At 37.0% G+C, this 23,264-nt stretch overlaps 1 protein-coding gene across 1 annotated transcript in view; it reads left to right on the top strand.

Moving 5' to 3' along the window:
• Positions 1-4,662: 4,662 nt before the first annotated feature.
• LOC135206203 (serine/threonine-protein kinase fray2-like) overlaps positions 4,663-23,264 on the top strand; it is a 568,179-nt gene continuing 549,577 nt past the window's right edge. The window contains exons 1-2 of the mRNA XM_064237536.1: positions 4,663-4,758; positions 8,751-8,833. The gene's annotated coding sequence lies outside the window, so the exon portion shown is untranslated. The remainder of the gene's footprint in view (positions 4,759-8,750; positions 8,834-23,264) is intronic.

Below are 23,264 nucleotides of genomic sequence, written 5' to 3'. Positions count from 1 at the left end.
TGTAACATTTCTTCATTCTAATGATCGATTGTAATTTAGTGATTTTTAATTTTTTTTTCTTTCTGTGTTTTAGTATAGACCTGATGATGGAGACAGTTACTCCGAAACCGGTAGTCATAACAAAATAAAGGATGTTTTATGTACAAGTGCTGGTTTTACTCTTTCTATCAAGACTCAGTTTTCCAAGGGATAGATCAGTTGCAGATATATATACACATATATACATATATATATATATATTATATATATATATATATATATATATATGTATAATATATATATATATATATTATATATAATATATATATATATATATATAAATATATATATATATATATGTGTGTTGTGTGTGTGTGTGTGTGTGTGTGTGTTAGGGGAAACCCCCAAGAGAAGGACTTGCATACTGAACGGCCAGAGTGCTGGATTTTTAAACCTATAATTAGATAGCACTGTGTGAATAATAGTAAATGTGATCATTTATGAAAATTTAAGACCTTTCTCTACTGTAACAAATAGGATACGAATTGAGTTTTGTTTAATATGATGCGGATTATTTGGGTCAGCTCTCCAAGCCCTATTCAGTCTAACATGCTGCCCCCTGTCTACTATCTAATTTTGTTATTACTACAGTTACTAGCCTATCAACCAATCGGGAACATCCTTCTTTCTATGTTCTGTCAGGTATACGATCTTTCTTTTGTAGAAAAATAGTTTTCATTTGGTGGTATTATTTCCAGGCCCAGAGACATGCGTACTGTACAAATACCATTTTCATAACAGACAAGTTTTCAAAAAGGTAATTTGCCTGGGCTACTGAATAGATGTTTCATTGAGCGTAGGCCTAGGAGTTTTTTCTTTAGTTTTGGATATTTGAAAAATTTTACGTTTAGTTTTCCTGGAAACATTTGTTTGGTTCATTACAGCATCCCCTTTATCTACCTAAAAAAAAACTGCAGATTGGCGGATCACTGTGAAAAAAAGACCACCAGTGTCTTAGGCCTTCGGGTCAGGTTGGGGTGGGGATAGCCTAGCCTATGGGGGCTGCACATTCTCTTCAGGGATGCTGCCAAATTGAATAATTAAGCTAAATACTATGTAGCTAGATGCTGCTTCTGCTTTATAGCTACGAGGGACAGGTTAACTAGGATGTGCAAGTTAGGTTTGACGTGACGTCATGGGCTTGGTTAGTTATGTTAGGATGCAGATCCGAGTTTCCCTCCGCAGTCTAATTTAATAGGCTATGGGTAAGTATTGCCCACGAATGTGAAATTTTTCCAAACCACATAAAACGCCTTCGGAAAAAACATGGTCTAAATAAGCAGTTTAAGCCAATATAAGAAGAAAAAAAAAAAAAAACAGTAGACCTAGGGTACTTATCCGCGGCGGCCTAGACCAAGACCACCGAGATAGAAGGCCTGTTCGATGTGACGTCATGACGTGATGACGCCAACCATGGTGGTCCGACTCAGACGCGAGTGACTGGCGACTCACTTCCGACTCGATCTTCCTTCCCTTACATTACTTGGACACGAGGTGTTTTCGTGGTTCCATTGTTTTATTTATGAACTGGAACATAAAACTTATATGGCATCATGGGGTAGCAAGCCATGGGTACATCTAGTGTCCTTTTTTGGACGAACTTACTGTGGTAAGCAGATAAACTCGGCAATAAGTTCACTGCAACAGGTACTACCTATTTGACTTTTCTCTCTGGATGACTTTCGACTGCAATATAAATACAGTGCGTTCTAGGTAGGAGTTGTGAGCAACACAGTCAGGTACAATATAAAGAAAGACTGGTTTAGCCTACATTGAATTTTAGCAGGAATTCATGTCAACCAATGTTTAACAGAGTTGAATAGGTATAGGCTAGCCTAAGTTAAAGAACTCCCTGTGTAGCCTAGCTAGTGGTGGGGAAATAGGCAAGTTTCCATTGACAATAGTCAAAGACAGCTCCTCAGCGGCGTGGTTGGTATGGTATTAGCGTCCCACATCGGTGGTCGCGGGTTTGATTCTTGGCCATTCCATTGAGAAGTGAGAGATGTGTATTTCTGGTGATAAAAGTTCACTCTCGACGTGGTTCGGAAGTCGCGTAAAGCCGTTGGTCCAGTTGCTGAATAACCACTGGTTCCATGCAACGTAAAAGCACCATGCAAACAAACAAAGGCATGGGACAAACCTTTTGGGCCTAGATGGGTTAGGGTGAAAAAAGTAGACTGGCATAGTATTCTAATGGTTACTAGGTTTCAGTGCTCATATATACACGTAAAAATATTAAAAGACCATCATTCTTCTTCCACAGGTAAAACTTCGGTACAGATTAATGAAATGCCATACTTATGCCACAATGCCCTACCTACAATTAAGCCTAACTGTACAGTACATGTATTTTTCATGTCACTGAAGTACTCACTTAGGAGATTTCAAGACTCCTACAGAGGTTCATGATACAAATAGCTATCTTTAAGCAGATATTCAATAACTCCAGAGAGCTGATACTGCTGAATGTATTTTTAACACTGCAATATATATTGCATTGCTGTTATAAAACTAGTTATTTCATTTTTGGCAATAATTTTAGCTCTAGTTAATGACTGAATAAATTTGATTATTCATCAGCGCTGGTAATACTATTGTGTTTTTGTTATACCTATGGTTGTTCCCCTCAAAGTTACTGTACCATCAGGAGAGTGTTTTTTCAAACAGGTCTGCCCAACATCATAACAAAAGGACTCAAATTTTCTTATGGACATTAAGAGTAAATGTAAATCATTACTACCCAATGACTAAATAGTGATACTGATGGTGGATGAAACTCACGTACTTAATACCACATTTTCATTATAAAGGCAAAAATATTGTTGGTTCAGCCTTTGGCTATAGTGAAGCTGCAACAGGTGCATTTTACTTTATGTAGAACAGGTAAAGTTAAGTTGCACAAATTCCCAATTAAAGCATAAAAGCTGATGTTCTGCACTGCACACTGAAGAAGGTAATTATAGGCTTAGAAAAAATCATTTTTACAGTGTTTTGCTTTGTAACATCATAATGCTATCATTGGGAAAGCAATGTCCTATTTCCCCAGCATTCCACAACTGTCTACAGTGTATCTTCACCCATTTCAGAGTAACAAATGCCCTTTTTCGCGTGTTTCAGTAAAATTGTTAAAATATTTCAGGAATAATTGGCTTGGCCAGAAAGTTATAAATAAAACAATGAAGTTACCTCAGTTTGATGTCAATAATTTGGAAAACGAAATTCATTATGCATCATTCAGCCCTTTGAAAAACTTAATGATATAGATGTTTACTCAATGAACATTCATATAAACTATCATTAAAAGCAATATTTCCCTACACCTTTGAGAAACAAAAAGTTCATTTAGTTTTACAAATATGCAATGAATATATCGTTCAAGCTTTACTAACTATTGGAAAAAAATCACTCCCCCTCTATTCAGGATGCAAATGTCAAAATTTTACATTTGGTCGACAATCATGAATTTAAACGTTTAAATGTCAAAAGGTAAATAATAGATAAGCTGCCCAAGGTATTTCTACAGAAGCAGTCCGCACGGACTGCAAGGAACGTAACCGCAGATACGACTTCCACTAGGGATTGGGGGTCGTCCAGTGTATTTCGCCGTGTCTAGTACTGTCTCCTGGGTGGTTAATTACAGTCGTCCGAATAAATATTACTTAAAATTCTTGTTCTATGTAAAACTGCATAGAAAAACCGCAACTGCCATAGTCTAGGCAAGACCACTGAGATAGAAAGCCTGTTCGATGTTTTGTGACGTAAGCAAGGGTGGTCCGAGCTGCTAGCAAAGACTACGCTGCCAGACGAAAGAAATATAAACAAACCCTCACAAAAATCTATCATTTTTGGTCTGCCAGTTATTAATTTACTTATTTTCTCGTTTACAGTAATTAGTGTACACCAAATAATACTTACTCGAAACACAAGTTATAAGATTAATATAAAATGCTGAACCAAAACAATTTGTTTAGTTACAATACAGGCTACCAAAGAATAAACAGCAGAGCATGGGTTTACATCACAAAAAAACATGGTTCTTTCTACTATATGTGAATGAAATAATTCTCCCTTACGGTAGATCTAGGTACTTATCCGCGGGGGCCTAGACTATGGCAGTTGCGGTTTTTCTATGCAATTTTACGTACTGAACAAGAATTTTAATAATAAACATGGCGAAATACATTGGACGGCCCCAAATCCCTAGTGGATGTCGCATCCGTGGTTACGTTCTTTGCAGTCTGTGCGGACTGCTTCTGTAGAAATACCATCCTTATTTTTCATGCATTCTTTACATAGTTTTTAATGAATAATTCTCAGATAAATACTTTCAGCTTTCACCACTAATTACAATATTATATTCTTCCATGAGTTCCTTGATAATATGGGTTCGAAAATGATAATTTATCCATCCTGTAGTAACGGCTCCCAAATTATTTGGTTTTTTATCATTCACTTCTTACTCATGTTTAATACGTATTTTGCTTTTGCTTTTTAAACTGAGCTGACAGTATACCAGCACATGTTCTTGCTCCTAAAGCAAACCACTATAGAAATATATCTAAATGAAATATATCAAAAGTACGGTAACTCAATATGAAGCGTACAATATCTTGCCTGTGATGTCATACCAAAACTTTCGTATGTTAGTGTTATTGTGCTCATGAGTGAAGTGTTTACAAAATAATTAATTTCATTATAAGCCCTGTACTACAAATCAAGGTAATTATATTTCGGAGTTATGGTTGACATAGGAATATGCGTTATCTTGATAGTTGTAAGCGTGTTAAAGTGCAAGTTGCTCTTGTTGGTAGCGTTTACCTAACCTACCAACAATGCACTAACGCTACCAACAATGCAGAATGGCCTTGTTGCTGGTAGGTTAGGTTTAGGCTACTAGCCTATATGCCAAAGGATCTGTCACTGGAAGGGTTATTTATTTTTTAGGTTAATTGTGATACCGGACCACCGTCAGGGGTGCCAAATATTGCTCGTGATGTCACACTTACATGCATTTAGCTAGCTAAGTACTGCACTGAGTTTTATTACCCAATGTCAAAGAAGAAGAAAAGCATTTCTAGTATATTGTAGTAGTGGCTAGTTTGGTATCCAACAGGCCATAAACCAAGGGTATTAACCTGAAAATTGTTCAAGAACTATAGTCTAGTAATTAAGATTATACTATGTAATTGGAGAGAGTTTAGGAAGAAAATTTCGTCTTAGTGCATGGACTTCTTTTTTCGTAATCACAAATGCAAATAAAAAAAATGGATAGGGCCTGCATAATTACCTAGTTTAACCTTCACATTAATTATGGTAATGGCCTAACTTTACTTTACCAAACCTAGGACACAGGGTCCTTTCTGGTAGGTGCTTCTCCCCTTACCTTAACTTATAAGTGTGGTAGTGACAGTTCAAGGGATGTATTGTAACCCACGTCACAATGTCCCAAAGCTATTGCTTAATTAGTTAATGTATTTATTTAATTTATTAATTTATTTAAATTCATTCATTGAATGAATGAGAGGTTAGAATTTGTGGTTCATCAATACCGGGAGGATGGCCTTATGAATGAATGAATGAATGAAGTTGTGGTTCATGGGAGGATGGTCTTATGACAGTAAAAGCCAGGGTGGGTTTGTCAGTGTTTAGTATAAAAGTAATGTATCTCCTTCATCTTGTGCTGTGGGATTAGGATGTTACAAGCCATTTATTGCAGAAAATCTTATATAAAATCTTTTTGTATATACTGCTACTGAGAACATAGCTCATTACAGCTTTCTTGGGCACTTTGTGATTACGTAGTACATGTTTATGCTGGGATTTCCAAATTCTTTGAAAAGCTAACAATGTTAGGTTAACATATAAAAAACCAACTGCCTGTGGCATCTTCAACTGTCATTGTTATTACACTCCCTGCTCTGGTATAGAACTTGTCGAAGACACAAGAATAGTAGTATCCTAATGATAAAATAAGTCAGGCTTATCAATCAAAATTTTTGCCAACATCTCATGTGGTGGTCAGTGAGAGCTTGATGCACTTTTGTTATAAACAAACAAATATTTTCATACAATACATTATATTTTTCAATCTCAGTTGGGTGGTATTTATAGTGTGGGGTTCCTGGTTGCATCTTACCTCCTTAGGAGTCCATCACTTTTCTCAGGACGTGGGGTGAGTTCTTCATTGGACGAGTGGAATTCGCTCTAGGCTACCAATTTATTTATGGTGATAGAAATTAATTTCTCGATCTAATGTGGTTCGGATCCCACAATAAGCTGTAGGTCCCGTTGCTAGGTAACCAGTTGGTTCCTAGCTACAAAATATCTAATCCTTCGGGCCAGCCCTAGGAGAGCTGTTAATCATCTCAGTGGTCTGGCAAAACTAAGATATACTACAGGAAGTGGGCTGTTTCTAATAGCACGCTCTTCTGCACGAGTCCTGGACTCCTGGTACATTTTCAGGGATCTTGGGATAGTGTCTAGTGTTCTAATGTTTAAGGAGTAAAATTTCCACTGGCATTTCCCATATCCTTCTAATTTCTATTTTCAGGTCTTGATACTTATACATTTTTTCTCTTGCTTTCTCATCTACTCTGGTGTCCCATGGTAATGTGACGTAAATTAGTGTTTTGGTGTAATGCTTTGTGTTCATCACGTTTCCAACATTGAGTTGTGACTCTGTCTTAAGCTTATCTCTGCTTATATTCTTTCCTGATCATCTCCTTTATCACTTGGTGTTTTATATCCTCTCCTTTTATTATTCCCAGACAGTATTTGTATCCTGTCTTATCTCATTCCTGTTGGGTAGCTTTATCCAATGGTCATTTTTCTATTCCAAACCCCATCCTGATGCCCCAAGGTACAATCCATGCAATCTGGATGAGGGTATCTATTTCCTTGATGCTCTTACCATACAGATTCAACATCAGATCGCTAATTCTGTTGCCTCCTTTCTTCAGTTGGTACCCTGCATCCATCTTCTGCAGTATTTTTGTCATGGGCTACTATTAAGAGCAGTGGGGACAGTGAGTCTCCTTAATGTTAACCTCTGTTAGTTTTGTTCCAGTGATTTTAGGTACTGTATTCCATTTCCGCATTGTATATTTTAGGAAGCTGGTGTTTTCCTCTGCCCCATATATTTTCAGACATTCTATTAGCCACGTATGCAGTATCATGTTGAAAGCTTTCATGTAGTAAATCCCAGTGGCGGCTCGTGGCTATCATTCATAGGGGTGCTGTTACATAAAAAAAAAAATCCTTGATATTTACGGCATAAACACACATATATTATGTACATAATATATATAACACACACACACATATAGTATATATATATATATATATATATATATATAGATATATATACATATATATATATATATATATCTATATATATATATACATATATATATATATATATATATATATATATATATAAAACTCGCGGTCTTACAAATAAAGGGCTTCATCATGACTGCAATAATTTTATTTAGAAATGAAATCCATTCTTCTGTTCTTGTTTAGAGCAAAAAGATCAATAACTTTTTCATTGATATCTGAAGTATTGTAAAATAGAATAACATAGGCCTATATAAAACCAAAGGAGTAAAGAACACCCAGCTAAAACACAGGCACACAAATAGGCTGCACACACTGCTTTGTCTCCATCAGGAGCTGTCTTTTGTGCCTCTACATTTCCTCCTGCAGCCTTTCTGTTGGTGGGTGGTTGGTTGTTGTATAGCCTTTCACTGATGATACCCTTAGTAACTAACATAATTGTTCTTGTCTTTCTGTACTAAGGATATGCTCCCTGTGGTCATCCATTTGGGCACATGGTGGTTTGTGATACAATGCTGGGTTTTTTCTGCTATGCGTGGATGTAGGGACCTGGGGCTTTCCAGTTGGGCATTTTCTCCAGTTGGTGTCTGTGTCTGTCGTGATCTGGGTGAATTTCTTCTGCCTTGACTTCATGGAGCCATGTTGCATGTTTGTTGTGTGATACTGGATTGCTCCATGTTTTTCCAGTCACTTACTTCGGCTTCAGGAATTTCCGGGTGGTGTCTTCCCCTCTTAGTTGGCTGTATAGACTTCTCCTGTATACTTTGTATTCTCGTTCAGTTCCTCCCTTGTTTTCTTGCTTAACCTCTTTTCTCCAATCTCTTTCAGTTTACTCAAGTCAGTTCTCATCACCATGATTTGTTTTTCCACGCGCCTTTCCCAAGGACGTTTCTGTTGTGGTTTCTGTTGGGTTAGTTTCACCTGTAGCTTCTCATTCGTGTCATCTTCGGTTGTATTTTCTCTTCGTCTTCATGTTCTTCGTTGCTGGGTGTTATTTCTCTCTCCAGTTCCTCTCTTTGTTGTGAAGAGTCCGTTCTTTATCTTTATGTTTCTTACTTGGTCTGGCAGCCTCTGTTTTGTTTGAAGGGTCTTGTTTCTCGCATTCCATATGTAAACCAGTCTTCTTCCGAATAAACTGGGGGAATTGTGGTAAAGATCCTTTCCCAAGGAATCAACGCGCTACGGAGAGAGGCCACCCATCCAACGACTGACCAGCCCCAATGTTGCTTGACCAAGTCCATTGTTGAGCTAAACCACTCCAACACACCACCAATATTATTATTATTATTATTATTATTATTATTATTATTATTATTATTATTATTATTATTATTATTATTATTATTATTATTATTATTATTATTTTCTTTCAGGGACTGAAAACATCTCAGTTCAGGATGTGGAAAGAACTTATTTGGTCAATACCATCGGATCAATCCTTCTCCCCGTTGTTCAGGTATGTGATGTGATTGTCTAATTTAGTTCATGGTGTCTTTGGTTGGTCAAAATCCTGTATCAGGCTGCGTTAGGCCGAGTGGTAAAGAGGCGGTATTAAACTTTATGTTATCAGACCTTTTATAGTACTATAACAACATACATGATAACTTTTTTTCTTTTTATCAAGTTTTACGAGTTGGCAGAGATAGTTGTTCTCAGAGTCAAAGTATATAGGGTCTGCTCAACTCGGCAGGGGGGGTGGAGCTAATACTGTGACGTCAGAAGAGTAACACTTCCCGTGCGCCATTGAATTACTTAATGAAGCTTTAGTTTTTATACATTTAATCCATATCGCATGGTGTTTTTTTTATAAAATCTTGATAAAACCTGTAAAGAGGTCACATGCTTGATGTTTTTTAATACCCATTCAAAGTATATAGGGTCTGGTCAACTCGGCAGTGGGGGCGGAGCTAATACTGTGATGTCACAAGAGTAACACTTCCTGGGCTTCTCCATTGAATTACTTAAAGAACCCTTAGTTTTTATACATTTAACCCATATTGCATGGTGTTTTTCATAAAATCTTGATAAAATCTGTAGAGAGGTCACATGTTTGATTTTTTTTTTTAATACCCACTCTCTCATTTAGTCACCAAGCCTTGTTTTATTACACATAAAATATACAAATTTGAACACACACACAGCTACTCCAGCTTTCTTCATATGTTTATTCTTTACTTATTTATTTACTTACCTATATAATGGTTTGCTGTATTCTCTTCAAGTCCATTTTTTATAACATGACAACTCTCTCTCTCTCTCTCTCTCTCTCTCAGGTAGTAATATTATCAAGCTTTTAAATAATTCTTAAGAAATGTATTTAGTTCTGTCACTGTGTTCATACCTCACTTTGAAAAGCAACTTTTTTTTATGCTAAAGGTTAGTTAGAATGATAGATTAATTATATTTTCCAAATCTTATTAAGAATACTTATTGTTATGCAATAAATACAAAGAAAATGTGGATACAGGCCGTGTAAAAAATGGCAGTTGCATTTGCACGACTTGACCACAAAAAAGAAAACAATATCAAAAGTATAAGAATTACATCATATACGATATAAGGTATCAAAAGAATAAATGATGAAGAAAATGATACAGGGAACACATTTCCAGCAAATTTCTCATTAGCACTTCATATCACATAAATATACCTCCGAACACATAAGTTTACATATAACACAAACTGTATAGTACATAAAGGTATTAATTATCCATGCCTCAAACAATTATGATATTTTCGGAAAAAGTACAAAAAGGTATTCGTCAGTCTGGCTGGATGTATCTGATGACGTTTCACAAAGGGCGGGGCTAGATTTCAGATCTCCCACGAACGCTTAATTTTTTATAATTTTTGCGTGCGTAGATAGTTTATTCTGTGCGCGATTATGGGTTTGAAAATAATTGTAATTGTAATGTGTCATATACCAATTGAAAGGGCATTCTTTGTTCTTTTACATGGTATATGGCAAAATGTAATAAGATGAAAAATTATGTAAGAAAAATGTGGTAAATATTTACATAAAATTTAAAAATTTTGGTCCGTCTTTGACCTAGAATTCCTCGAAAATTTCTGAGAACACCTATCAATTTTATTTATGCATTATATAGTAAATTTTATCAGCTTTCTAATCCATTTTTCAGTTTCTTTCTATCACCATTCCTTAGTCAGATACGCTACGAAACGTGAATGTATGTAGGTTGACGGATGAAGTAATGGCACATTTTTGTGTGCGTAGATAATTTTTTCTGTGCGCGCTTGTGGGTTTGAAAGTAATCGTAATTGTAATGTGCCATATATCATTTGAAAGAGCATTCTTTGTACTTTAATGTAGTGTACGGCAACATGCAATAAGAGGAAAATTTATATAAATAAACGCCATCGCAAAAATAGTTATATGAAAATGTTATCGTAAATATAGTTTCATTAAGATATGGTCCTTTTGTAACTGATGACGTTTCACAAGGGGCGGGGATAGGTTTTAGTACCGCCTCGTGAGCAGACCGTATATACTTTGACTCTGATTGTTCTATGGTCATTATCGAGCTTGGCACTAAAATAAGAAAACTTTTCAGTGAAACTAATGTTCTTACGACGAGGGAAAAATAGACCGATTGTTTAAAAGGAGAAGCCTTGGACACAAACCCCCCAAATTTTAATAAGCTCCTTTTTCTTGGGAAGTAATCGTTCACCATCTTCTTCCATTTCCCTAACTTTCTGCATCTATCCGCGAACAACAACGCTGAATTACCACGTGGAAGTGAACTCGGTACCTTAGAGTTCTATACTCACGCATAGCGCCTTAGTGGCGTGATCGGTATGATCTTGACTAGCCACCTAGGTGGCCGTGAGTTCGATTCTCGGTCATTGTATTGAGGTGTGAGAGATGTGTATTTCTGGTGATAGAAGTTCATTCTCACCGTGGTTCGAAAGTCAGGTAAGGCCGTTGGCCCCGTTGCTGAATAACCACTGGTTCCATGCAACGTAAAAACACCATACAAACAAACTATACTTACTCACCGAACCATCCGTTGTGTTGTGTAGTCGTCATTAAATTTCTCGCAGAAACAACCTGCTAAATTTTCACTGCTTTTTAAAGTTATATATACCGTTTGTTATACAGTGCTATAGAAGTTTTTCCATTGACGAACTATCATATGTGACCTTCTCTCATATAAAAAAACATTGTTTTCCTCCCAAAACGACGTCGATGACCCTAGTCTTAGCGACGCCAGTTTAAATGTATCAGTAACCTTTTCCTCCATCCACACTGAAGGCAGTTTCGAGTCAACCAAGGTTCTTTCATTCTTGCACATCATTACAATCTAAACCCGTCATCATTTGTATCCCTTCGTCAACTTGTTTAGGATTTGAATGCGCTCTTTCAGGTTTCATACCCATTCAACTCCTCCCTCCTCAACCCCGTATCCTCCTCCGTAAGGAAAGCAGAGGCAGTAGCATGTATAGTTTACTTGTAAATTGTAATTCAAAGGAGTGCGCCTTTGACAGATCACAAGGATAGCGCTCTCAGCATAATCATCACCATCATTATAGTTTTCATTGGCAATAATCGGTAGAGGAATTATCTTTTATATTATATGTAGTAGGGGCTTTTTGTTGTATTTAATCGGCCAAGAGAAAAATTACATCGGCATGTGAAAACTAAGAAATTCATCGATCTCTGGAGTCATATTAGTCTGGTTTGTTTATGAGAAAAGTGTTAAAGTTACCCGAATCGTAGTGTGCTTGTAGTTGTACTGATAAGGAACGTCCTGAGCGTCCTCTATGCAGTTTGATGGGTATACTGTATAAGTATTCCCTAAATGATGAGAAAAAAAATTCATGTATGCAACAAAATGTGGTAACATTGAGGTAATGTGTGTAACAGAGTGATTATATTTTTGCAATAAAATGGCCACACAGGATTGGAAGACAATTGAAAGGTTTTCACATGAAATGCCCGCCACACAGGACCGACATAAACCTGGGGCATAAAACGCTTACGCAAACAGTATGGTTTTGAAATGGATTTTCTCCCTTCCTTACCATAGTCAATTAAAGACCTGAAGATTCTGTTTAAAGAACAGATGAAGCGTGAGACTCCCATCTTTCACAGGCAGCTGATGAACACATCTCCTTGCTTAGGCCATTGTCACAGCTTCGTTCAAGCCTTCTGTTTTGGCTTTATGGAGTGGATAATCGATGAAGTGGTTGCACAGGGCGATGTTCACGCCCTTCTGCCTATTTTGTGGCCCACTTGCTTCGCGGGTTTTGTGTGGGAGGGCCTGCCTTTTTTTCCTTCTCTAACGAAAAGATGTAGGGGGGAGATTTTCACGGTAGTTTTTTTTTTTTAGAGAATAATATGAAGTTTACTTGACAAGCTTTATCTCAATTGAACTTTTTTTTTCTTCTACCGGTTTCTGAAGGGACTGTAGTTTTTACTTTTATTTTTGTCTTCGTCACAGAATTTGATTGGCCGTTTTGAATTACTGTTCCGGTAATGAACCTCAGAGTGTATGAGAATTTAATTATTATCCACCAAGCACTAGCCCATGCATACCATACGGTGCTATGTAATGCTATTTATAGATAAGAGTATGGTCGAAGAGAGAATCACACAAATTAGGCTTATATATTCTGGTGTGCTTTCTTCCTACATAATTTAGACAAGTCATGATTATTCCAGATGCTTAATAATTTTCTGGAATAGAGGGTTCCCTTGGACCGAGAGGCTCTTTATGGCTAGTCCCACATGTCAATTGTGTAGACGGATAACAACGATCCTGTGGAATCTAACCGTTACTGTTCAATTTAAGTGGCTTCGTGTTATCTAGTGTAGTTTCCCCAGTTAAATGCCCCACAATATCATTTTCTTTCAAGAAGACCAATTCCGTTTTCTACGATGGGGTTAATGCCCATATCTATTTTAATACATTTGTTGACTCGTGTGTGTTTGGATTGAAAAATTAAACTTTACATGCTCTTGATTTCTGTTCACACGCTGATCGGTGTATTTGAAATATTTACAGAAAACATACTTCATATTAACTCATAAAATCGATAACGCTTAACGTTTAATTAAAACACCTGATATCGATAAACTGAAATCAAGAAAGGTAACAAAATAGATGAAAATCATCAAACATACAACGCAATTAAAAAAAGAAAAAATCAGACTTACGTGCAATATTGTAAACACACGTTCCAAAGTCGACCTGCAGTGGATTAGTAAAGCTTCACGTTGAAGGTGAATGTTTTGACATTAGTTATAAGCTTTTGTAAAATGGCAGATATCGCTAATGCATTAAGCCAGTTACTTCCAGCGATGGAAGCTGCACTTCCACTGGCCGTAACAAAAATGAACACGCAACCCTAAAGTCAACGGCCCTACGATAGTGTTGGATTTACAACAGAACAAAGATAAACTAGGTTACTAGAGGATGACTGATTAGAGGCGAATATCAACAGTTTCGTATAACGTTAAAGATACACGAATTAAGATATATATTTTTTAAACATACCAATTTCATTTACTGCTTGCAACACCTGTGGATATACACCATCGTTAGCACATGGAAAATAACGAATTTATCATTATAGCAAATTCATAAATATTTTGCCTCTGAATATATGAATATTAATAATAACCTTTCCCAAATAACTAAAGAACGAAGAGAAGCAGACAGGGAGACGAAACGAAAGATGACCGACTTCGTTGTCATCCAAATTTTTTGTTTCGTAATTTGGTTTGATTACATTTTCGACCACGAGGCACATTTTGTATTGTTACAATTAGTTCCAACTGTCATGTCATTACTGTAGGAAGGATTTTAAACAACAATAATCTCGTTCATTATCTTATTGAGCAGCTAGGCTAGGCATGATAGGTCTAGTACAATTCCACGCTAGTCACTGGATAAACTGTTGAGATTAGGTATAGAGCTTTTAACACCAAATGACGAAATTTGGGTGAGTCATATAAAGATATCTAGCAACCAAGCAGCACTCAAAGAAATTGGGCTGATTCTAGATGCAACTTAACTGTTGAGGTTGTCTTAAGCTGAACTGTTTCTAGATTCTAGTTGCTAGTATTTGACAGCTATAAAAAAGGCAGTTTTCGACGTAAGTAATTCTAGGTTCCCGGTAGTCACATGTATTGGACGTATTTAGTTCTTATTTAAATCCTTGTACTCATAAGTATACGAGTTGATGCTTTAATATCGTTGTTGTTGTTTGTAAAGGTTGGAATTATTTTAGCACGAAATAATGCGTGGGCTTGTTATCGATGGTGACAGTGACAATTACCAGTCTTCTTCGACGCACAATAGAAACTGGATCGTTTTGAGGATATCTAGCAAGTGCGTTAGTCCAAATTCATCCAAAGCCATTAATACATTACATGATTTTGTCTTTTTCCAGTTTCGGTGTTGATAAGAAAAAGCACGAAGTTCTTGCGTACAGTTATACAGTGTCACATGATGCACGCTCTCTCTCTCTCTCTCTCTCTCTCTCTCTCTCTCTATCTCTCTCTCTCTCTCTCTCTCCTCTCTCTCTCTCTCTCTCTCTCTCTCTGATGATGGTGGTGGTAGTCCTCACATTGGTTTTGATTTATTTTTGCGCCTGCCGCTCTCTCTCTCTCTCTCCCCCCCCCCCTCTCTCTCTCTCAAGGTGGTAGTCCTCATATTGGTTTTAATATATATTGTTGCGTTTCTCTCTCTCTCTCTCTCTCTCTCTCTCTCTCTCTCTCTCTCTCTCTCTCTCTCTCTCTCAAGGTGGTAGTCCTCATATTGGTTTTAACATATATTGTTGCGTTTCTCTCTCTCTCTCATCTCTGCTCTCTCTCTCTCTGACAGCTTCCCCCCCCCCCCCCTCCATATACATCTCCGTTGCAGCCCTTGGGATGTCTTTCTTCCTTCCTGCACTTTTTTTTATATTATATATAATTTTTTTTTGCACTTGAACCGTCCAACGGTCGAATCCGCCATCTTCGGCGGCATCGTCTCTGTGGCTGTTGCAGATAGATCACACAAAAGCCCCCTTTTGAGAAAAAGGTCGTTTTCAGGGCTCAGAAAGGTGAAAGAAAGAAAGTTTGAGAGAGAGAGAGAGAGAGACGGGGATGGGTGGGGTGGCTGGGGGGAGGGTCAGCCTTAAGAAGTTTTTTAAAAAACAAGTTGATTGAGGGAGAAAGGTGTACGGAGCCATGAGAAGGGGTTACGCATCGGGAACGTTCCTCCCTTTCACGTGTTATTGTTGTTTTGTTGCAGGGAGATATCCTTTGATTCTGTCGAAAGGGGTCTGAGTGGGAAATGGGGCGGGGGGATGGGGAGAGAAAAGAGAAGGGGGGAAAATGCTCCTTTTATCCCTGAATTCGCCGTAGACGACAAGAAGATCTCTCCCCCGAGGAAATTCGTAATGATGGTCTTCTTTCTTAAATAGTGATGGCTCTTCAACGAGCATGTTTGTTGAAGCTGTCTGTGATGTTTCTTCTTCTTCTTCCGCTTTTTTTTTCTTCTCAAGTCTTTACGCGGCGACTTTTATTCATTTTTTTTGCTTCTTAATTATGATGAGATTCTTAATGAGCTCATTAATGTGTTTATGACTTGTAGCCATGTTTTCGAGGCGGAGAGGAAAGAAAATGGAAGGTCTTCCACAAAATAGTTTCCAGAACTGTGATTATTTGATGTGGATTGGGATTATCCTAGGCAACTCTAGCCGACGTCCTTACTTAACCCCCTCCCCCCTAAAAGCAACGTCCTGTAAGGCTCTCTCTCTCTCTCTCTCTCTCTCTCTCTCTCTCTCTCTCTCTCTCTCTCTCTGTGACCGAGGATTATCATTCGTCCACGGATGACAGACATGATAGACAACCGCTTGGGCCTTTCGCCCCCCCCCCTACCCCTCGTCCCCACACATGCCTCTTCAACATTTTGCAATAATGGAGATTTTTTTTGCAACACTTGGTGCGGCGTAAACCACCATGACGTTTTTCCTGTTGACAGAGGGACTTACGATGGAAGTCGTTAGAACAGAAAAGGACATATGTGTAGAAGGGGGCCCCTGGATGGATAAAGATTTTTGGCAAAGGGGGAGGGGGGACCTTTGGGATGTAGGTAGGTAGGTAGGTAGACGTTTAGAATGAAAGGTAGGTGGTGATAGAAGCCGCAGGAAGAGAAAGGAAATAATAGATACTGTACTCGAACTTGAATGAGGGACATACTGGTTGGAGTCATTGAGGAAAGAGATGTACCGCGTAAACAATGGTCTTCATTCTTTCTTTTTTTATCTATAACTGCGGAAAACCACTGGTCGTAAAGCAACTTTTCTTCAACGGCTTGCAAGAATGATGATTTTTTCCCTGCCGACAATGGCCTTCGATTCTTTGCAACCAGGACCTCTCTCTCTCTCTCTCTCTTCTTTCTTCTTCACGCCTGGGATCATTCGATGGCGTTTTGTCTCGACATTTCTCTCCTTTCATATCTTGACAGGATTCGACAGAAGGAGAATTGATATTCGTTAGTGCGAGTCTTTACAAGATCCAGGTATTCCCGCTTCGTGCATTTAAGCACTAAACAAAAAATATGAAATTGTGAAGAAGAGGAGGACGCTTGCTTACTGGTGGTCGTTGGTAACCCCCAGCATTTTCGAGTTGAACAGTTGGAATTTTGATGTTGATCAAATGGATGTTAGTATTATTATTATTATTATGATGATGACGATGATGATTATTATATACATATATAGTACATATATACTTATATATATTATATATATTCATAATATATATATGTACAGAACCTGCACATCTGTATGCATCCCATAATCTAGATTGCGATTGGGTGGGTATATATTCGTCTATTGTGCGTTTAAATGCAAGTTTTTCGTATCTTACGTGTACGGCACTGATATGAATTTAAATTTGGCGTCTTATTACTTTGTTCTTAATTGATATCAACGCTTAGACGCCACAACCACTCCATGGTGATAGGCCTACTGTTTTATATAGGCCGATGTCGATGACCTCGCTAATTGCAACACCAGTTTCGTATGCTTATGCGGGTCCGTGTGAACAGGTGTGTAATAAGTACCGATGTAGCGGTAGATTAAGTTGATGTTTTCGTTAAGTTACATGGAAGAGATTCGAAAATATCTTTATTTGTATTTTGAGAAAAATAAAATTTTAAATTTTTCTGGTAAAGAATGTTGTAGGAAATAAATTTTCTTATTTAGTAGCATTTAAAGATTATGCCATTTAATGCCACGTGGAAACTCGGTGTCATTATCATAGCTTATTATATCTACGAAAAGGGTAGAACGATGTTACTAGGCCTATAGACGTCAGGTCATTTGCTGTGGCGTCTAGTGGTGACAAAAATGTCCTTTATAAAGAAAAACTAACTGAAATTGTGTGTTTCAGTGTTTGGTGTGTGGCTGCTCGTTTTGAAGAACGCCAACATCCGCATTCTGTTTTGGCGTCATGACGTCACACACAAGTTACATGCAATGTGGCCTCAACATTTTAAACCAAGACAACAACTGTTTGTGCAGAGAATTTGTTTTGTTTATTTGTTTATCTTGCTGTATTTATTGAATCATGTTTTGCCTTTCTTATTCCTCTTTGCTCCAAAGGGAATTCGTTTCTGAATCAGGAGATGATGGTCCCGTACGAAGGTGTCGCAATAATAAATAGTATCGATATGATTAAAAACTTTTTAGGGTAAGTGATTCTCTTTCATGACGGCAATCCATCACAGTCAACCAGTCACCATATTTTTATATATAAGAATTCCTCACTGTTTGTGGTATATAGTAAAAGTAGAATTAAGTTTGTGTTGTCGGGAGTAATTTATACAAGAGATATTGACATAAGTCTAATCATTATTTGCAGTGACTACATTTTAGTAGGCCATTCTCCTCACATGTCATGTCTTTTTCGGATATTTGTAATTATTCTGTTAACGTTCCTTTCTCCGCTTTGTATTGGGCCACTTCAATATGGCACCCGGTCGTGTGCTACGCGTTACGTAAGAATACACGACTTTATCAACATAGAACTCTGAACAGCTCAAGTCTATACGACAGGCCTCTGGACTCTTCTTTTCTGTAATCACAGTCAGCCTTGTGTTATCTTCCAACGTCATCATTTATCGTCAGGTGGACTCACGTGCTTTAGGGCTCTGTAATATATTACGTATTCAGGTATTCATTTTCCTGTTCCATCAACACGGCCGGTTTGGTACAGCTTTGTAACAGCTGTAGGCCTAGGTGCATTTCTCTCTCTCTCTCTCTCTCTCTCTCTCTCTCTCTCTCTCTCTCTCTCTCTCTCTGAGCATTTATGAGGCTTAAAACGGAAACACCTGCAGTCGAGGGGGTTCCATATTGAATAACATAGGCCTACAGACACCTCGATGGCCTTGTTTTCTGGTTCTCCGCTTCCTTGGAGTGAATGATGGCTCGATAACACAAACGGCTTAGATATAATGTGGATGGCGAGGCTGATAAGAGAGGCTGTAGTTCACTTGTGCTGCTGCATCTAAAATGTATAGGCTATTCAAAGCTTAAACCTGATGGAACCAGTGTCGTGACTATCCATGCGTGGGCTGTTGAAGGCATATTTTGTTAGGCTTACTTTGGTGCGATAAAATGATATTACTCGAGAAATACAGCATATAGGTGATATGGGGCTGTTGTTCAATTTTCAGTTATCATTGCTGTTGTTCGTTTCTAGTGAACTATTTGCCCACGATTTGCTTCTGAGTATTTATTCATAAATGAATCGATTGAATAGCTATTTCTCTTTTGGTGTAAGAGTATTCTAAAGGTTACTGGATGAAAGAAAGTTCAGACATGTTTAATGAAAGCTTGTGCATAAACCATGTGCGCGTGTGTGTGTGTGTCTGTGTCTGTGTGACAGACAGACAGACATGCAGACGGACAGATATTTTTTAGGTTGTCAGTTGATATGCTTATCTTTAAGGATAATAGCTTTGACATTCTCCGTATAAAATTATCTTCATCAAGTTCACTAAATACAAGGAAGTGTTTAGGTAACATTATTTTACTTATATTACTGAAGACCAGGAAAAGGTGACTCGTTTGCGTCGAAAATGAAGGAAAAAAGATGAACTAGTGCTAATTTGAACTTCTACTCAAGTCTATACTAGACCATGGTTGTTGAATTCTTGCATTACCTGGTCGGTCTAAGGTAACAGACGCAACTAGCAAGTTTCACAACATATTTTTTTTTCTTTTATTTTATATATTGACTAGTCCCGAGATCAGAAAATGGAGTTGATGTGCTTTCGTCTATATTGACAGCATATGCCACGTCAAACCTCCCAAGTTCATTTAGTGTCACGACAGAACTGACAGGTTGAGTTCAAATCCAGACGCAGAGAATTTGTTTTCTATTCAGATTCCGAAAGTGCTATGGATTCTTACGGAGAATCTTTGATATATTTTGTTCTTGGATTAAACTGGCCCAATTCTTATTCATTTGATTTCGTTCTTGCTCATACTCGGGTCCATGAAAATGTAAAAGGTGTTAAGGTGGTCAGAGCTGCTGTCTTCGTATTAATGGGAAAGGTACCAAGAATTGTTTGTTTGTTTGTTTGTATGGTGTTTTTACGTTGCATGGAACTAGCGACGGGACCAACTGCTTTACGTGACTTCCGAACCACGTCGAGAGTGAAATTCTATCACCAGAAATACACATCTCTAGCACCTCAATGGAATGCCCAAGAATCGAACTCGCGGCCACCGAGGTGGCAGGTCAAGACCATACCGATCACGCGTTTGAGGCGCTACAAAGAATTTTTAAAAAGGTGTTGTTCGGCCTGTTGGATATTATGATCTTTTTTTATATATAGTTTATTTAGTTTTATGTTTTGCAGGAAGAAGTAATAGTAGCTAAGGTTCTGCCTAGGTGGCTATAAGGTTTTTGCGCATTTAGCTGCATTTAAAGGTTTATTTGTAAAAGTTAGAATGCTAAAAATATTATATAATATGGTTTCAAGTGTTCCAGTTTAGATTTTTTAATTCTAAAGATTTATATGTACATTTTTATATTCTTTCGTTAGACCATATTCGAGAACTTGTAATTTTGATAACTGTATATGTTGTTGTAATTAATTTCTATCTATCTACCCTCTCAAAAATTACGGTAGGTATTGAAAACGTTTGTAATTATGGAAAGAAACTCTAAGATTTCTCTGACGTTTTGCTCAAACGGCAGGGTATGGGCACTCAGAATCTTCTTGTCCATATCAAAATATATAAAAAGATTTAGTCAACAAATTTATGTGGGTTGATGTGTCTGAAGAATATTTGTTGGTTAATATAATGAGAGGGTTACGCAGAAGGATTACTCAGATGTAATTTGTTTAATGTAACAGATAGTAAAAAAATGTTGTTAATGTAACAAAAGGACTACTCAGATTTAATTTGTTTAATGATGCAAACGAGGTACTCAGATTTAATGTATTTACTACAACAGAGGAATTACTGAGATTTGAATAATGTAACAAAAGGATTACTTAGATTTTATATGTTTAATGTAACTAAAGAATTACTCAGATTTCATTTGTTTGGTGTAATAGAAGGATTACTCAGGTTTATTTGATGTAACAAAAGAATTACTTTGATTTCATTTGTTTAATGTAAATAAAGAATTACTCAAATCCCATTTATTTAATGCAACAGAAGGAATTCTCAGATTTCATTTGTTTAATGTAACAAGGATTACTTAGCTTTATTTAATGTATCAAAAGGATTACTTAGATTTCATTTGTTTAATGTAACTAAAGAATTACTCATATTTCATTTATTTTAACGTAACAGCAGGAATTCTTAGATATCATTTCTTTAATGTAACAGAGGGATTACTCAAATTTCATTCGTTTGTATAATTAACAGAGGGATTACTCAGATTTTTTTAATGTAACAGAGGGATTACTATTTGTTTAATGTAACAGAGGTATTATATACTCAGAGTTCATTTGTTTGATATAATTGAAGGATTACTCAGATTTGTTTAATGTAAATGACGGATTACTCATATGCCACTTGTTTGATATAACAGAAGAATTACTTAAATTTTATTTATGTATGTTACGTAAGTATTACCCAGATTTCGTTGATGAAGTAAATATCTCTCATCTTTGGTCTGCCAGTGTGTTTGAAGGATTACTCAAATCTGTATGTTAGAAAGGTAACTCGGATTTTTTTTTTAATGAGTTAGGAGGGTTAATTATATTCTTTTTCAGTATTATAACAAAAAGGTTACTCATATATTTTCGGTTATTGCAACCGAATGGTTTGTCAAATATTTTGACTTGTAAAATGGTAAAAACTCAGTTTTTTGTCGGTTGAGGCTTTAGAATAGTTAAAATAATTTTTTAAATTAAAATTCCATATCAATGTTATGTAAGTATGTTGGAAGTGTTAATTAGATTTTTGTATTATTAATGTGTTAGAAGGAGAATTATATTAGGGTAATAATATCTTTGCTCGAACGTCCGAAGTTCCAATTGCACGACATCAGGGAGGATGATGATAATACCAACCATAACAATCATAATAATAGCATTAATAATAGTGTTCTTCATAACGACTCATCACTTTAAATTTTCAAATCGTATTAACGTTGCCGATTTCGAAATCGTTTTCACCTCTTGATCTGAATTGCGCACTAATAGTGAACATTACGACTTACCTCTTACCGATTTCGTGAGCTGGTTTGTTTTCTCTTATAGGTTATCGACTGATCTGGCCTACTGCGTGCCCTCTGTACTTCTGAGGAGAGATAGGCCTATTGGGTGTTGCTCTCGTTAGCTTGTGATGTTTTGGGGCCTTACGGTTCTAGAACGCATTTCATGCCAAATGTAGGTGGATTTCATGAGGTTGTTATGACATTAATGTAGTTTATATAAACACACACACATATAATTATGCGTATATAGATATGTTCCTCTCTCTCTCTCCCCTTTCCGTTCTTCGCTATTGTCACAAGAAAGCAACCCATTTTCATTTTTATTGCGTGCATGTCATGAATTGGGGCATTAATCCTAATTATTCCCGGAAATACAGTTATATATTATTTCAATGCTAATATTTAGGTATTTCCGTAATTCCATAGGTTTGTTTATCTAGATTTCTAAAAAAAATGCTTAACGTGTTCCGTGTTTCATGAGATTACACATAATCATTCCGCCATGCATCATCATTATCATTATCATTCCATCATTCACTATCCTTATCGTCATCTTTATTATTCACCATCATCATCATCTTCATCATATCATCGCCACCATCACTATCCTTATCGTCATCATTATCATTCACCATCATCATCATCATCATCATCTTCATCATATCATCGCCACCATCACTATCCTCACCGTATCCTTATTTCCATCACTATCATCATCACCACCACCATCATTCATAATCATCATTATCGGCATCGTCTTCATCATCGTTGTTCATCATTAATCATCATCATCATCACTATCGTGATCACCATCATCATCACCATCATCATCGTCATCCATCATTCATCTTTACCATCGTCGTCATCATTGTCATCCATCTTCACCGTCATCACTAGCATGATCATCCATCTTCACCATCATCACTAGCATGATCATCATCACCATCGTCATCATCATCATCCTCACCATCATTCATCATATAAAGTTCACTATCACCTCATTGTACCACCCTGTTGAGAGTCACTATCCTCACCTACTTCATCACACTTAAGGTTTTGTCAGTCATTAGGATTTTAGATATTTTATTTTGCCCTTTTTCTTGCAAAGCATTTTCTCTTTGGTCTTATGAATTGTGTATAATTTTTTTATTCGTATGTCAGGTGACGTATTTTTAAAGTTCGCCAT

Source organism: Macrobrachium nipponense, chromosome 29, assembly GCF_015104395.2.
Source record: "Macrobrachium nipponense isolate FS-2020 chromosome 29, ASM1510439v2, whole genome shotgun sequence".
Lineage (NCBI taxonomy): Eukaryota > Metazoa > Arthropoda > Malacostraca > Decapoda > Palaemonidae > Macrobrachium > Macrobrachium nipponense.
The sequence above is the reverse complement of the archived record's forward strand: the minus strand, read 5'-3'. Positions and strand labels throughout refer to the sequence as shown.